Source organism: Carassius auratus, unplaced genomic scaffold (genome assembly GCF_003368295.1).
Source record: "Carassius auratus strain Wakin unplaced genomic scaffold, ASM336829v1 scaf_tig00044667, whole genome shotgun sequence".
Lineage (NCBI taxonomy): Eukaryota > Metazoa > Chordata > Actinopteri > Cypriniformes > Cyprinidae > Carassius > Carassius auratus.
The window spans coordinates 7,501-25,000 of NW_020526843.1; the positions used below are offsets into that span (position 1 = coordinate 7,501).

Below are 17,500 nucleotides of genomic sequence, written 5' to 3' on the forward strand. Positions count from 1 at the left end.
GGGTAATCGCGGCAGCTACATTAGTTTTTCTGATTAATTGTTTTGCTCTATGAGAAAGACAAGGTAACAAAATATTCGGGGCTTATGCCCCCTTAGCCCAGCCCTAGCGCCGCCCCTGGAATGCGTTTTTTTGAAGGCCTGCTAGCGGATCATTAGGGGCCGTTCACATCACGTCTTTTGCGCGCGCAAGTTCGTTATTTCCAATGTAGGCGCGCGTTATGTAGTGATGTGTCGTTCTTGAACGATTCGTTCATTTTGAACGAATCTTTAATGTGACTCGGGAAGAACGAGTCGTCTCGGGGAGTGATTCGTTCAGTCGCGCATGCGCATTATTCTATGGGTTCTGTTCTAGTAGTAGTAATTCACCTGTCATTCAATGCAGTCTTGAGCCGGAAAGAGAATTGATTAGTTCATAGTTCGAGTCTATCGGGTTTTTGACTCGTTCCTCAATCACGTGACAGCCCAATACGTTAAACCCAATGCAGCATGAGCCGGAAAGAGAATTGATTAGTTCATAGTTCGAGTCTATCGGGTTTTTGACTCGTTCCTCAATCACGTGACAGCCCAATACATTAAACCCAATGCAGCATGAGCCGGAAAGAGAATTGATTAGTTCATAGTTCGAGTCTATCGGGTTTTTGACTCGTTCCTCAATCACGTGACAGCCCAATACGTTAAACCCAATGCAATTTGAGCCGGAAAGAGAATTGATTAGTTCATCTCATGAGTCTTCTGCTGTGTCCAAATTCAGGGTCTACATCCTTCGGAGGACGCATTTGAAGGATGTTACGTCACAGCGCCGCGACGAAGGCTGTCCAAATTCGTAGGATCCTTCAAATGCGGCCCACAAATGCGTCCTCCTTTTCCCCGAATTCGAAGGATGGGTGTGATGGATCCTTTCGCGTCCTACCTATCCCATAATTCTTTTCGGCAGGACGAAGCGAGCGGTAGCGGAGTGGGGGAGGAGTATTATTTTCGATGTTTTTTAAAAACTGGCTTTTCAAAAAGATATATTTTCAGTGGTTTTCTAGTTAGGCATTTTGTTTTAGCGTTAAGCATTTTTTTTACATGTGTACGTGTATATGTAAAAAAAAAAAAACGTTTACTTTTGTAAACTAGCTTCTTCCTTACTGCCTGTGTGAATATCCCCTTACACACAGCTTATTTGTTAGTGATTGAAGCTGTTTTAACGCTTCTAAGGACGAAAGAGCAGACAGAAGTGTTTATAAAGCTCCGGGGAGAGAACGATGAGCTCTTCACCGGCGTCTTGCTTGGCGCTGTCACGGTTGCTAGGCGACAGGATATGAGCAACGGTTAAGGGAGGGAACTGAAAGAAGGGTAGGCTGTCCAAATTCACAAACACCGACTTCCGGTTTTTGCGGTCGTCGGAGGACCCATCCTCCTTCAACCGGGTAGGAAGGATCCTAAGGAGGATGCAGACCCTGAATTTGGACACAGCCTTCGGGTCGAGTCGTTCCTTAATCACGTGACAGCCCCATACGCTAAAACCATAGACACTGACAGTAAAAGAATGCAGATAATTGAATAGTTCATCTTTCGGTTCTTCGGGTTTTTCGTTCTTTTGTACTGTGTGACAACATTGGCTAGAGTAATTAGTTCATTTACAACTTTCCTTACAAAATGGGTGCGTAGTACTTATTTATTATTAGTATTATTTACTCTTACAGTAACGTGATGCATTTCTGGTTTCAAATTGTTGTTTTTAATTTCTGTCATGGTGGTACTTTTCCATAACACTGAATGTGGAAATAAAGAGTTGGTTATGCTTAAAATGTTGATCTTTTTTTCTGTCTGTTTGTTTTTGTTTAGTTGTGCAGTTATTAAATCAGATTGTCTGTGTAAACCATACTTTTGTAACATATGACACTTTATAAACATTAAAAACACTGTACATACTTTTGAATAGTTGTTTATTGTTTATTACAGAAAAGCTTTTTAACAAAGAGGACAACTATTCCAAAATAAATTAAAATAATAAAAATGTAAATAATTAAAAATGAAATTAAAATGAAAAGATAATAAAGCCACAGGGTCTAATAACCTTAACAAATGAACTTTAAAAGTACAATATATAAAAAAAAGAAAAACTAAATATTGCACAACAAGCTATTCCCAAAATAATTTTAAACCATTTGAATAAAAAATAAATGAAAATTAAGAGATACTAAAGCAATGGAGCCTTATAACAATAACAAATTACCTTTTAAAATCACAACAACAAAAATATTGCACAACAAGCTAGTCTTTTTCTAAATAAATAAAAATAAATAAGCTTTAAAATAAATAACACACTGTGGCTATATTTTTAGGACTTGCTTTAAGGCATGTTTACATTATTAAAAAAACAACAAGCTCCCTGATCTTGGATGGGCTGAGTCTGTGAGTTCTTCTATCTGAGATAATCTGCCCAGTTTTAGAAAAAAAAAATTCAGATGGCACGGATGTGGCCACAATGCAAAGTCTTGTCTTTGTGACTTCAGAAAGGCTTGTGTATACTGGTGAACATCTCCTCCACCAGGCCAGAGGGTCTGATGTGCGGGGTAAGAGTGGCTCTGCAAGGTTGGCCATCATAGCATCTGAGGTCTCAGAAGAGGTAGCAGAAGGCCTCAAGCTTGCTACCCTCTCGTCAAAGTCTTCCCAAAACATGGCCCCTGCACTGGCAGTGAACCAGGATCTGAAACTCCTCACTCTGAGCTGGGTTAAAACTGTTAAAGCTGAAGTTATCATAACCTTAATGTCTTTAACATTTGTCTTTAACATTAATAATTCAAATTCAAAATGTTATTTGCTTTTAATGTATGTCATTATGTCCTTTTTTGAGCAATCTTCTTATACATATATTACACCAATATGTCAAGTCTGCCTAGGAAAAGCAATTATTATACCAGCAAACTCAAAATTGGAGTAAAAATGAACAAACTAGTCTATAAATACTTTTTATTGTAAGCTTGGATTATTATATTATTATATAGCCTAGTGTTTATTTACCGATAGACAGTCAAGAAGACAAATTAATCAAAATTTTATTTATAACAGGGTTTTATTTATTTATAAAATAATAACAAACCACAGATCCTCAACAAACAGTAACAAAAACACAGTGACAAATGTCAGAAATAGCGCATGGGGCTGTCACGTGATTAAGGAACGAGTCAAACTCGACCCGAAAGACTCATGAGATGAACTAATCAATTCTCTTTCCGGCTCACCGCATTGGTTTCGCGTATGGGGCTGTCACGTGATTAAGGAACGAGTCAAACTCGACCCGAAAGACTCATGAGATGAACTAATCAATTCTCTTTCCGGCTCAAGACCGCGTTAGTTTTGCGTATGGGGCTGTCACGTGATTAAGGAACGAGTCAAACTCGACCCGATAGACTCATGAGATGAACTAATCAATTCTCTTTCCGGCTCAAGACCGCGTTAGTTTCGCGTATGGGTCTGTCACGTGATTAAGGAACGAGTCAAACTCGACCCGAAAGACTCATGAGATGAACTAATCAATTCTCTTTCCGGCTCAAGACCGCGTTAGTTTTGCGTATGGGGCTGTCACGTGATTAAGGAATGACTTAAACCTGAAGACTTCTTGTCAGATAAGAGGTGAGATGAGCTAATCACAGACTGAAGACCCAGGTAAAGAATGAGTATTTTTTTCTTTATCTCATAGCATTTTATTTTTGTATTGTTTGTCGTGTGATCATCTTTGCGTAAGTACTAGATGTGTTGGGGAGGTAGCACTTAATATTTTAATAACATTTTGCTAAAATGAACGAAATGAACGAAATGACTCGAAAAAAGATTCGTTCATTTTGCTGAACGAGACTCAAAAGTCCGAGTCGGTAAAATGATCCGAACTTCCCTTCACTAGCGTTATGCGCGCTCATAATGATAGCCGCATCGAGTTAAAAACATCTAAACTTTTCAGAATGCCGCAAGCGCCCCCAGGTCATGTGACAATAACTAACCAATCAGCTTCATCCTTTCCCGTATCAACGCTGACAGCTCAGCTAAGATGAAGGAACAGCTGTTCATAGCTGTATATGGATTGCCATTTTGAAATGAATTTAGTAGCAGAGCTACTGCGAGCGATTTTTAGTGCTGCAAATCCATTTATACTTTGCTGAAATTTCAGCGTCTTCATTGAGAGAGAGCGTGTCATGGATGCTTAGCAACGACAGACGCCCCAGGAGCACTTCTGTCCGAGCGCTTTGGAAAGAAGGAGAAAGCGGCGCGACTAGCGTTTTCCACGCGTTTTTAGGCGCGAACTATTGAAGACAAAAGCGATGACCCTCTGTACCTCTCAGGCTGACATGTCGATGTGATGTGATATCTGATTTAAGTGGGCGTGGTGTGTGTAAGGTAGAGAGGGCATTACTGATGATAGTGTCCTGATCCAGTCACGACCTCAGCCTGCGCTCCAGCTGAGTAATCAACTTTATTTTAAAAAATAATTTATATATTTTATATTCAAACTGAAAACATGATGTGATTAACACTCAAGTCATTCAAGTCATCGTGTCTCAAGTCAAGTCAAGTCCCGAGTCTTTAACTTCCAAGTCCGAGTCAAGTCTCAAGTCCTAAAAATAGCGACTCGAGTCGACTCGAGTCCAAGTCACCAAGTCACAAGTCCCCATGTCTGCTGGTTAGTACTTGGATGGGAGACCGCCTGGGAATACCAGGTGCTGTAAGCTTTTTGGACATTTTTCACTTAGTATATAATAATTTTGCCAAAAAATAGAGTCAATGCCCAATCTCTGAATATTTGCAGGTTTGGGCCTGGTTAGTACATGGATGGGAGACTGCCTGGGGATACCAGGTGCTTTAATCTTTTTGGAAAATTTCACGAATGATATAATAATCTTTCATTAAAAAAAAAAAAAAAAAAAAAAAGAGTCAATGCCCGATCTCTGAATATTTGCAGGTTTGGGCCTGGTTAGTACTTTGATGAGAGACTGCCTAGGAATACCAGGTGCTTTAAGCTTTTGGGCTTTCTTTCCTACTTATATAATGTACTGGCGATAAGATTGGCTGATCTTTAAATAGCCCTCTCTTTGCAGCAGACTTCGCTTACGGCCATACCAACCTGGCTATGCCCGATCTCGTCTGATCTCGGAAGCTAAGCAGGTTTGGGCCTGGTTAGTACTTGGATGGGAGACCGCCTGGGAATACCAGGTGCTGTAAGCTTTTTGGACATTTTTCACTTAGTATATAATAATTTTGCCAAAAAATAGAGTCAATGCCCGATCTCTGAATATTTGCAGGTTTGGGCCTGGTTAGTACATGGATGGGAGACTGCCTGGGAATACCAGGTGCTTTAATCTTTTTGGAAAATTTCACGAATTATATAATAATCTTTAATTAAAAAAAAAAAAAAAAAAAAAAAAAAAAAAAAAAAAGAGTCAATGCCCGATCTCTGAATCTTAGCAGGTTTAGGTCCGGTTAGTACTTTGATGAGAGACTGCCTAGGAATACCAGGTGCTGTAAGCTTTTTGGACATTTTTCACTTAGTATATAATAATTTTGCCAAAAAATAGAGTCAATGCCCGATCTCTGAATATTTGCAGGTTTGGGCCTGGTTAGTACATGGATGGGAGACTGCCTGGGAATACCTGGTGCTTTAATCTTTTTGGAAAATTTCACGAATTATATAATAATCTTTCATTAAAAAAAAAAAAGAGTCAATGCCCGATCTCTGAATCTTAGCAGGTTTAGGTCTGGTTAGTACTTTGATGAGAGACTGCCTAGGAATACCAGGTGCTGTAAGCTTTTTGGACATTTTTCACTTAGTATATAATAATTTTGCCAAAAAATAGAGTCGATGCCCGATCTCTGAATCTTAGCAGGTTTAGGTCTGGTTAGTACTTTGATGAGAGACTGCCTAGGAATACCAGGTGCTTTAAGCTTTTGGGCTTTCTTTCCTACTTATATAATGTACTGGCGATAAGATTGGCTGATCTTTAAATAGCCCTCTCTTTGCAGCAGACTTCGCTTACGGCCATACCAACCTGGCTATGCCCGATCTCGTCTGATCTCGGAAGCTAAGCAGGTTTGGGCCTGGTTAGTACTTGGATGGGAGACCGCCTGGGAATACCAGGTGCTGTAAGCTTTTTGGACATTTTTCACTTAGTATATAATAATTTTGCCAAAAAATAGAGTCAATGCCCGATCTCTGAATATTTGCAGGTTTGGGCCTGGTTAGTACATGGATGGGAGACTGCCTGGGAATACCAGGTGCTTTAATCTTTTTGGAAAATTTCACGAATTATATAATAATCTTTCATTAAAAAAAAAAAAAAAAGAGTCAATGCCCGATCTCTGAATCTTAGCAGGTTTAGGTCCGGTTAGTACTTTGATGAGAGACTGCCTAGGAATACCAGGTGCTGTAAGCTTTTTGGACATTTTTCACTTAGTATATAATAATTTTGCCAAAAAATAGAGTCAATGCCCGATCTCTGAATATTTGCAGGTTTGGGCCTGGTTAGTACATGGATGGGAGACTGCCTGGGAATACCTGGTGCTTTAATCTTTTTGGAAAATTTCACGAATTATATAATAATCTTTCATTAAAAAAAAAAAAAAGAGTCAATGCCCGATCTCTGAATCTTAGCAGGTTTAGGTCTGGTTAGTACTTTGATGAGAGACTGCCTAGGAATACCAGGTGCTGTAAGCTTTTGGGCTTTCTTTCCTACTTATATAATGTACTGGCGATAAGATTGGCTGATCTTTAAATAGCCCTCTCTTTGCAGCAGACTTCGCTTACGGCCATACCAACCTGGCTATGCCCGATCTCGTCTGATCTCGGAAGCTAAGCAGGTTTGGGCCTGGTTAGTACTTGGATGGGAGACCGCCTGGGAATACCAGGTGCTGTAAGCTTTTTGGACATTTTTCACTTAGTATATAATAATTTTGCCAAAAAATAGAGTCAATGCCCAATCTCTGAATATTTGCAGGTTTGGGCCTGGTTAGTACATGGATGGGAGACTGCCTGGGGATACCAGGTGCTTTAATCTTTTTGGAAAATTTCACGAATTATATAATAACCTTTCATTAAAAAAAAAAAAAAAAAAAAAAAAGAGTCAATGCCCGATCTCTGAATATTTGCAGGTTTGGGCCTGGTTAGTACTTTGATGAGAGACTGCCTAGGAATACCAGGTGCTTTAATCTTTTTGGAAAATTTCACGAATTATATAATAATCTTTCATTAAAAAAAAAAAAAAAAAAAAAAAAGAGTCGATGCCCGATCTCTGAATCTTAGCAGGTTTAGGTCTGGTTAGTACTTTGATGAGAGACTGCCTAGGAATACCAGGTGCTTTAAGCTTTTGGGCTTTCTTTCCTACTTATATAATGTACTGGCGATAAGATTGGCTGATCTTTAAATAGCCCTCTCTTTGCAGCAGACTTCGCTTACGGCCATACCAACCTGGCTATGCCCGATCTTGTCTGATCTCGGAAGCTAAGCAGGTTTGGGCCTGGTTAGCAGAGATGGGACCAAGTCACACATGTGCAAGTCTCAAGTAAGTCTCAAGTCTTAACCCTTTCGAGTCGATTAACGCATATATGCGTTTTGAGTCATTTTCACCTGATAACCCCGCAAAGAACTTAAATTACATTCTCAGTTTTAATCGTACAGATAAGAGCAATACATCAATCGAATCTGTAAAGGGTCTAGTTTTTTTTGGATACAGACATAATAACAAAAAACCTTTGTGCACTTATAAAATAAAGATAACAAACAAGGTGCGCTGTCTACAGTCTTTGTCTCCGCTGATCGTCATGTACAAACATTTCATTAAAATGAACTGTAACTCCGTGAATACTCAACGAAGAGACATGAGAGAGATATCTATAGAAAGCCTGGAATGTCTACTTTTAAACTAAACAAGTGCTGCCGAAAACAAATATTCTGTGATAAAGTAATCCATATGAAAACAACGCAATGTCTGTTTTTCATATCTCTGCTCATTATATCTAATGTGACCACGCCCCCGCGCTGAACGCGCTATTCAGATTCAAACTGAAGCGCGCGGCTTGAATACGCCCACACAGAAGAAAAAGCAGCCAGACTGTTCTTCAAGTTTTTATTTTATTTTACTGTTTGCTTCGCGATGACAGGAATAAGACTTAATTCACCCCAAAAAGATGTGATGTGGTTGAGGATTTGAGAAATGGATTTCCTCAGAAAAAAGAATGAAGCACTTTATTCAGCAGAGATCATAAACATGAGTAAGTCTCTTTTTATTTATTTGTACTAGTTTTCACATAACGTGTAAACATTTTACTAGTTAGACTTTTTCCAAACTATAATTCCTGACTAAATTTATAATCAAGTGAAACATTATGAAGTTTCAATAACAATATACAATACTATACCATTCAAAAGCTTGATGTAAATAATATAAATGTGACAAATAGAGATAACTCTAACAAATGTAAAAACAATGCTTTCAATTTATTACCCCTAAAAAAACCTGAAAAAATATTATCAGCTCTTTTCAACATTAATAATAATAATAATAATAATAATAATAATAATGATAATAAATGGGGTTTATTTGGTAGAAAATAAGTTTGTTAAAATGATTTCTGAAGGATTGTGTGACTAGAGAAAGGATGCCAAAAAATTTGAAAGTCAGCTTTGATTGTCCCTAATAAACTGTTTAACTGCTCCCCCAAGTGGATATTAAATTATGTTGTGGGATAATTAAATATATTCTTAATAAACTACAAACATAAAATTATATACTTTTATTTTGTTCTCACATTCTTTCTTGTAAGTCCTCCCTCAGAGTGGCACAGTTGAATGGGAGGCTCATTATGCAGCTCATTATGCAGGCCTTTGTCTTCTCAGGTGTAAATCACAATGATATTCATGATAGTTGACGCCTACTCGCATATGACTTTTACCAACAAAAAGTGTTTTAGAAAATTTAAATCAATATATTGTTTTCTGTGAGTGAGTAAACAAGATGATTTTCACATCATTCAGAAAGAAAAATTCTAGGCTACAAGCTCCAGTTCTCAGCTTTTCCGGCAACCAATTTTATGTATGTGTTTTATTGCCTTATTCAAGTGATTTAACATTTTTAGTTTTTCACTAACCATGCATAACATTTTTTTTCTCAAAAATACAATCATGTACATGCATGCATTTCACATATTATTATAGCCCAGTTTGTGCTGATTACAGTGATATTAGACTTTACCCATTTAGATATTTATAAGAAACTGAAAAAAGCACAAATGTCAGGGCATGACAAAACTTCTCAAGGCCCCAAAAATACCCTTAGACTCCAGAGGGTTAACCTTCAAGTCTCAAGTAAGTCCCAAGTATTTTTTTCTTGAGCAAGTCAAGTCAAGTCAAGTCAAGTCACAAGCTATGTCAAGTCAAGTCCAAGTCAAGGCACCTTAATATTGTTATTTTACCTGCAGAATCTGATCTTAATAAAATTAAAAGACAAGATATAAGTAACTGTCAGTAAAGTAAAATAATTTGGATTTGCATTGTAAATACTCATGTTCAGTAAAATACATCATGGAATCAAACAAAATTGTAACTTCCTAAAATTATTTATTTTTCACTTCTGCCAACAGTGTTTGAAATGTTTTACATTTTCAACATTGAGTCCATAAAACAAATAATAGCTAAACATCCAACAGACTCCTCTCTGAACACCTCTCTCTCTCTCGCTCTCTCTCTCTCCCTCTATCTCTCTCTCTCTCAAACACAGTTTACATACAACATTAAACTGTTACATTTCTCCTCTCTCTCTCTCTCTCTCTCTCTCTCTCTCTCTCTCTCTCTCAGAGTATAGAATATAAATATGACGTATTTTCAGTTGTTTCATACTTTTTTGTTATGTACAATACAGACCAAAAGTTTGGACACACCTTCTCATTCAAAGAGTTTTCTTTATTTTCATGACTATGAAAATTGTAGATTCACACTGAAGGCATCAAAACTATGAATTAACACATGTGGAATTATATATGGAATTATATACATAACAAAAAAGTGTGAAACAACCAAAAATATGTAATATTCTTGGTTCTTCAAAGTAGCCACTTTTTGTTTTGATTACTGCTTTGCACACTCTTGGCATTCTCTTGATGAGCTTCAAGAGGTAGTCACCTGAAATGGTCTTCCAACAGTCTTGAAGGAGTTCCCCAAGAGATGCTTAGCACTTGTTGGCCCTTTTGCCTTTTGTCTGTGGTCCAGCTCACCCTTAAACCATCTCGATTGGGTTCAGGTCCGGTGACTGTGGAGGCCAGGTCATCTCATCACTCTCCTTCTTGGTCAAATAGCCCTTGATGCCTTCAGTGTGACTACAATTTTCATATTCATGAAAATAAAGAAAACTCTTTGAATGAGAAGGTGTGTCCAAACTTTTGGTCTGTACTGTACATAACAAAAAAGTATGAAACAACTTAAAATACGTCATATTTATATTCTGTACTGTATATATATATATATATATATATATATATATATATATATATGCACTTCTCATGATTGGGTAATCGCGGCAGCTACATTAGTTTTTCTGATTAATTGTTTTGCTCTATGAGAAAGACAAGGTAACAAAATATTCGGGGCTTATGCCCCCTTAGCCCAGCCCTAGCGCCGCCCCTGGAATGCGTTTTTTTGAAGGCCTGCTAGCGGATCATTAGGGGCCGTTCACATCACGTCTTTTGCGCGCGCAAGTTCGTTATTTCCAATGTAGGCGCGCGTTATGTAGTGATGTGTCGTTCTTGAACGATTCGTTCATTTTGAACGAATCTTTAATGTGACTCGGGAAGAACGAGTCGTCTCGGGGAGTGATTCGTTCAGTCGCGCATGCGCATTATTCTATGGGTTCTGTTCTAGTAGTAGTAATTCACCTGTCATTCAATGCAGTCTTGAGCCGGAAAGAGAATTGATTAGTTCATAGTTCGAGTCTATCGGGTTTTTGACTCGTTCCTCAATCACGTGACAGCCCAATACGTTAAACCCAATGCAGCATGAGCCGGAAAGAGAATTGATTAGTTCATAGTTCGAGTCTATCGGGTTTTTGACTCGTTCCTCAATCACGTGACAGCCCAATACATTAAACCCAATGCAGCATGAGCCGGAAAGAGAATTGATTAGTTCATAGTTCGAGTCTATCGGGTTTTTGACTCGTTCCTCAATCACGTGACAGCCCAATACGTTAAACCCAATGCAATTTGAGCCGGAAAGAGAATTGATTAGTTCATCTCATGAGTCTTCGGGTCGAGTCGTTCCTTAATCACGTGACAGCCCCATACGCTAAAACCATAGACACTGACAGTAAAAGAATGCAGATAATTGAATAGTTCATCTTTCGGTTCTTCGGGTTTTTCGTTCTTTTGTACTGTGTGACAACATTGGCTAGAGTAATTAGTTCATTTACAACTTTCCTTACAAAATGGGTGCGTAGTACTTATTTATTATTAGTATTATTTACTCTTACAGTAACGTGATGCATTTCTGGTTTCAAATTGTTGTTTTTAATTTCTGTCATGGTGGTACTTTTCCATAACACTGAATGTGGAAATAAAGAGTTGGTTATGCTTAAAATGTTGATCTTTTTTTCTGTCTGTTTGTTTTTGTTTAGTTGTGCAGTTATTAAATCAGATTGTCTGTGTAAACCATACTTTTGTAACATATGACACTTTATAAACATTAAAAACACTGTACATACTTTTGAATAGTTGTTTATTGTTTATTACAGAAAAGCTTTTTAACAAAGAGGACAACTATTCCAAAATAAATTAAAATAATAAAAATGTAAATAATTAAAAATGAAATTAAAATGAAAAGATAATAAAGCCACAGGGTCTAATAACCTTAACAAATGAACTTTAAAAGTACAATATATAAAAAAAAGAAAAACTAAATATTGCACAACAAGCTATTCCCAAAATAATTTTAAACCATTTGAATAAAAAATAAATGAAAATTAAGAGATACTAAAGCAATGGAGCCTTATAACAATAACAAATTACCTTTTAAAATCACAACAACAAAAATATTGCACAACAAGCTAGTCTTTTTCTAAATAAATAAAAATAAATAAGCTTTAAAATAAATAACACACTGTGGCTATATTTTTAGGACTTGCTTTAAGGCATGTTTACATTATTAAAAAAACAACAAGCTCCCTGACCTTGGATGGGCTGAGTCTGTGAGTTCTTCTATCTGAGATAATCTGCCCAGTTTTAGAAAAAAAAAATTCAGATGGCACGGATGTGGCCACAATGCAAAGTCTTGTCTTTGTGACTTCAGAAAGGCTTGTGTATACTGGTGAACATCTCCTCCACCAGGCCAGAGGGTCTGATGTGCGGGGTAAGAGTGGCTCTGCAAGGTTGGCCATCATAGCATCTGAGGTCTCAGAAGAGGTAGCAGAAGGCCTCAAGCTTGCTACCCTCTCGTCAAAGTCTTCCCAAAACATGGCCCCTGCACTGGCAGTGAACCAGGATCTGAAACTCCTCACTCTGAGCTGGGTTAAAACTGTTAAAGCTGAAGTTATCATAACCTTAATGTCTTTAACATTTGTCTTTAACATTAATAATTCAAATTCAAAATGTTATTTGCTTTTAATGTATGTCATTATGTCCTTTTTTGAGCAATCTTCTTATACATATATTACACCAATATGTCAAGTCTGCCTAGGAAAAGCAATTATTATACCAGCAAACTCAAAATTGGAGTAAAAATGAACAAACTAGTCTATAAATACTTTTTATTGTAAGCTTGGATTATTATATTATTATATAGCCTAGTGTTTATTTACCGATAGACAGTCAAGAAGACAAATTAATCAAAATTTTATTTATAACAGGGTTTTATTTATTTATAAAATAATAACAAACCACAGATCCTCAACAAACAGTAACAAAAACACAGTGACAAATGTCAGAAATAGCGCATGGGGCTGTCACGTGATTAAGGAACGAGTCAAACTCGACCCGAAAGACTCATGAGATGAACTAATCAATTCTCTTTCCGGCTCACCGCATTGGTTTCGCGTATGGGGCTGTCACGTGATTAAGGAACGAGTCAAACTCGACCCGAAAGACTCATGAGATGAACTAATCAATTCTCTTTCCGGCTCAAGACCGCGTTAGTTTTGCGTATGGGGCTGTCACGTGATTAAGGAACGAGTCAAACTCGACCCGATAGACTCATGAGATGAACTAATCAATTCTCTTTCCGGCTCAAGACCGCGTTAGTTTCGCGTATGGGTCTGTCACGTGATTAAGGAACGAGTCAAACTCGACCCGAAAGACTCATGAGATGAACTAATCAATTCTCTTTCCGGCTCAAGACCGCGTTAGTTTTGCGTATGGGGCTGTCACGTGATTAAGGAATGACTTAAACCTGAAGACTTCTTGTCAGATAAGAGGTGAGATGAGCTAATCACAGACTGAAGACCCAGGTAAAGAATGAGTATTTTTTTCTTTATCTCATAGCATTTTATTTTTGTATTGTTTGTCGTGTGATCATCTTTGCGTAAGTACTAGATGTGTTGGGGAGGTAGCACTTAATATTTTAATAACATTTTGCTAAAATGAACGAAATGAACGAAATGACTCGAAAAAAGATTCGTTCATTTTGCTGAACGAGACTCAAAAGTCCGAGTCGGTAAAATGATCCGAACTTCCCTTCACTAGCGTTATGCGCGCTCATAATGATAGCCGCATCGAGTTAAAAACATCTAAACTTTTCAGAATGCCGCAAGCGCCCCCAGGTCATGTGACAATAACTAACCAATCAGCTTCATCCTTTCCCGTATCAACGTTGACAGCTCAGCTAAGATGAAGGAACAGCTGTTCATAGCTGTATATGGATTGCCATTTTGAAATGAATTTAGTAGCAGAGCTACTGCGAGCGATTTTTAGTGCTGCAAATCCATTTATACTTTGCTGAAATTTCAGCGTCTTCATTGAGAGAGAGCGTGTCATGGATGCTTAGCAACGACAGACGCCCCAGGAGCACTTCTGTCCGAGCGCTTTGGAAAGAAGGAGAAAGCGGCGCGACTAGCGTTTTCCACGCGTTTTTAGGCGCGAACTATTGAAGACAAAAGCGATGACCCTCTGTACCTCTCAGGCTGACATGTCGATGTGATGTGATATCTGATTTAAGTGGGCGTGGTGTGTGTAAGGTAGAGAGGGCATTACTGATGATAGTGTCCTGATCCAGTCACGACCTCAGCCTGCGCTCCAGCTGAGTAATCAACTTTATTTAAAAAAATAATTTATATATTTTATATTCAAACTGAAAACATGATGTGATTAACACTCAAGTCATTCAAGTCATCGTGTCTCAAGTCAAGTCAAGTCCCGAGTCTTTAACTTCCAAGTCCGAGTCAAGTCTCAAGTCCTAAAAATAGCGACTCGAGTCGACTCGAGTCCAAGTCACCAAGTCACAAGTCCCCATGTCTGCTGGTTAGTACTTGGATGGGAGACCGCCTGGGAATACCAGGTGCTGTAAGCTTTTTGGACATTTTTCACTTAGTATATAATAATTTTGCCAAAAAATAGAGTCAATGCCCAATCTCTGAATATTTGCAGGTTTGGGCCTGGTTAGTACTTTGATGAGAGACTGCCTAGGAATAGCAGGTGCTTTAAGCTTTTGGGCTTTCTTTCCTACTTATATAATGTACTGGCGATAAGATTGGCTGATCTTTAAATAGCCCTCTCTTTGCAGCAGACTTCGCTTACGGCCATACCAACCTGGCTATGCCCGATCTCGTCTGATCTCGGAAGCTAAGCAGGTTTGGGCCTGGTTAGTACTTGGATGGGAGACCGCCTGGGAATACCAGGTGCTGTAAGCTTTTTGGACATTTTTCACTTAGTATATAATAATTTTGCCAAAAAATAGAGTCAATGCCCGATCTCTGAATATTTGCAGGTTTGGGCCTGGTTAGTACATGGATGGGAGACTGCCTGGGAATACCAGGTGCTTTAATCTTTTTGGAAAATTTCACGAATTATATAATAATCTTTAATTAAAAAAAAAAAAAAAAAAAAAAAAAAAAAAGAGTCAATGCCCGATCTCTGAATCTTAGCAGGTTTAGGTCCGGTTAGTACTTTGATGAGAGACTGCCTAGGAATACCAGGTGCTGTAAGCTTTTTGGACATTTTTCACTTAGTATATAATAATTTTGCCAAAAAATAGAGTCAATGCCCGATCTCTGAATATTTGCAGGTTTGGGCCTGGTTAGTACATGGATGGGAGACTGCCTGGGAATACCTGGTGCTTTAATCTTTTTGGAAAATTTCACGAATTATATAATAATCTTTCATTAAAAAAAAAAAGAGTCAATGCCCGATCTCTGAATCTTAGCAGGTTTAGGTCTGGTTAGTACTTTGATGAGAGACTGCCTAGGAATACCAGGTGCTGTAAGCTTTTTGGACATTTTTCACTTAGTATATAATAATTTTGCCAAAAAATAGAGTCAATGCCCGATCTCTGAATATTTGCAGGTTTGGGCCTGGTTAGTACTTTGATGAGAGACTGCCTAGGAATACCAGGTGCTTTAAGCTTTTGGGCTTTCTTTCCTACTTATATAATGTACTGGCGATAAGATTGGCTGATCTTTAAATAGCCCTCTCTTTGCAGCAGACTTCGCTTACGGCCATACCAACCTGGCTATGCCCGATCTCGTCTGATCTCGGAAGCTAAGCAGGTTTGGGCCTGGTTAGTACTTGGATGGGAGACCCCCTGGGAATACCAGGTGCTGTAAGCTTTTTGGACATTTTTCACTTAGTATATAATAATTTTGCCAAAAAATAGAGTCAATGCCCGATCTCTGAATATTTGCAGGTTTGGGCCTGGTTAGTACATGGATGGGAGACTGCCTGGGAATACCAGGTGCTTTAATCTTTTTGGAAAATTTCACGAATTATATAATAATCTTTCATTAAAAAAAAAAAAAAAAAAAAAAAAAAAAAAAAAAAAGAGTCAATGCCCGATCTCTGAATCTTAGCAGGTTTAGGTCCGGTTAGTACTTTGATGAGAGACTGCCTAGGAATACCAGGTGCTGTAAGCTTTTTGGACATTTTTCACTTAGTATATAATAATTTTGCCAAAAAATAGAGTCAATGCCCGATCTCTGAATATTTGCAGGTTTGGGCCTGGTTAGTACATGGATGGGAGACTGCCTGGGAATACCTGGTGCTTTAATCTTTTTGGAAAATTTCACGAATTATATAATAATCTTTCATTAAAAAAAAAAAAGAGTCAATGCCCGATCTCTGAATCTTAGCAGGTTTAGGTCTGGTTAGTACTTTGATGAGAGACTGCCTAGGAATACCAGGTGCTGTAAGCTTTTTGGACATTTTTCACTTAGTATATAATAATTTTGCCAAAAAATAGAGTCAATGCCCGATCTCTGAATATTTGCAGGTTTGGGCCTGGTTAGTACATGGATGGGAGACTGCCTGGGAATACCAGGTGCTTTAATCTTTTTGGAAAATTTCACGAATTATATAATAATCTTTCATTAAAAAAAAAAAAAAAAAAAAAAGAGTCAATGCCCGATCTCTGAATATTTGCAGGTTTGGGCCTGGTTAGTACTTTGATGAGAGACTGCCTAGGAATACCAGGTGCTTTAAGCTTTTGGGCTTTCTTTCCTACTTATATAATGTACTGGCGATAAGATTGGCTGATCTTTAAATAGCCCTCTCTTTGCAGCAGACTTCGCTTACGGCCATACCAACCTGGCTATGCCCGATCTCGTCTGATCTCGGAAGCTAAGCAGGTTTGGGCCTGGTTAGTACTTGGATGGGAGACCGCCTGGGAATACCAGGTGCTGTAAGCTTTTTGGACATTTTTCACTTAGTATATAATAATTTTGCCAAAAAATAGAGTCAATGCCCAATCTCTGAATATTTGCAGGTTTGGGCCTGGTTAGTACATGGATGGGAGACTGCCTGGGGATACCAGGTGCTTTAATCTTTTTGGAAAATTTCACGAATTATATAATAATCTTTCATTTAAAAAAAAAAAAAAAAAAAAAAAAAAGAGTCAATGCCCCGATCTCTGAATATTTGCAGGTTTGGGCCTGGTTAGTACTTTGATGAGAGACTGCCTAGGAATACCAGGTGCTTTAATCTTTTTGGAAAATTTCACGAATTATATAATAATCTTTCATTAAAAAAAAAAAAGAGTCAATGCCCCGATCTCTGAATCTTAGAGGTTTAGGTCTGGTTAGTACTTTGATGAGAGACTGCCTAGGAATACCAGGTGCTGTAAGCTTTTGGACATTTTTCACTTAGTATATAATAATTTTGCCAAAAAATAGAGTCATGCCCGATCTCTGAATATTTGCAGGTTTGGGCTGGTTAGTACTTTGATGAGAGACTGCCTAGGAATACCAGGTGCTTAAGCTTTTGGGCTTTCTTTCCTACTTATATAATGTACTGGCGATAAGATTGGCTGATCTTTAAATAGCCCTCTCTTGCAGCAGACTTCGCT

The 17,500-nt window shown here is 38.1% G+C and overlaps 7 non-coding genes across 7 annotated transcripts in view; all 7 read left to right on the forward strand.

Moving 5' to 3' along the window:
• The first annotated feature begins 5,086 nt into the window (after nt 1-5,086).
• Nucleotides 5,087-5,205, forward strand: LOC113087398 (5S ribosomal RNA). Its single transcript, XR_003285426.1, has one exon. It is a non-coding gene; the product is annotated as a 5S ribosomal RNA (ribosomal RNA).
• Nucleotides 5,206-6,008: 803 nt separating this feature from the next.
• Nucleotides 6,009-6,127, forward strand: LOC113087352 (5S ribosomal RNA). The gene has a single exon (XR_003285384.1). It is a non-coding gene; the product is annotated as a 5S ribosomal RNA (ribosomal RNA).
• A 648-nt stretch (nt 6,128-6,775) lies between these two features.
• LOC113087353 (5S ribosomal RNA) lies at nt 6,776-6,894 on the forward strand. Its single transcript, XR_003285385.1, has one exon. It is a non-coding gene; the product is annotated as a 5S ribosomal RNA (ribosomal RNA).
• Nucleotides 6,895-14,736: 7,842 nt separating this feature from the next.
• LOC113087354 (5S ribosomal RNA) lies at nt 14,737-14,855 on the forward strand. Its single transcript, XR_003285386.1, has one exon. It is a non-coding gene; the product is annotated as a 5S ribosomal RNA (ribosomal RNA).
• Nucleotides 14,856-15,651: 796 nt separating this feature from the next.
• Nucleotides 15,652-15,770, forward strand: LOC113087380 (5S ribosomal RNA). Its single transcript, XR_003285410.1, has one exon. It is a non-coding gene; the product is annotated as a 5S ribosomal RNA (ribosomal RNA).
• Nucleotides 15,771-16,725: 955 nt separating this feature from the next.
• LOC113087355 (5S ribosomal RNA) lies at nt 16,726-16,844 on the forward strand. Its single transcript, XR_003285387.1, has one exon. It is a non-coding gene; the product is annotated as a 5S ribosomal RNA (ribosomal RNA).
• A 653-nt stretch (nt 16,845-17,497) lies between these two features.
• LOC113087356 (5S ribosomal RNA) overlaps nt 17,498-17,500 on the forward strand; it is a 119-nt gene continuing 116 nt past the window's right edge. Inside the window, exon 1 of the ribosomal RNA XR_003285388.1 lies at nt 17,498-17,500. This exon is cut by the window's right edge and continues 116 nt beyond it. This is a non-coding gene — a ribosomal RNA (5S ribosomal RNA).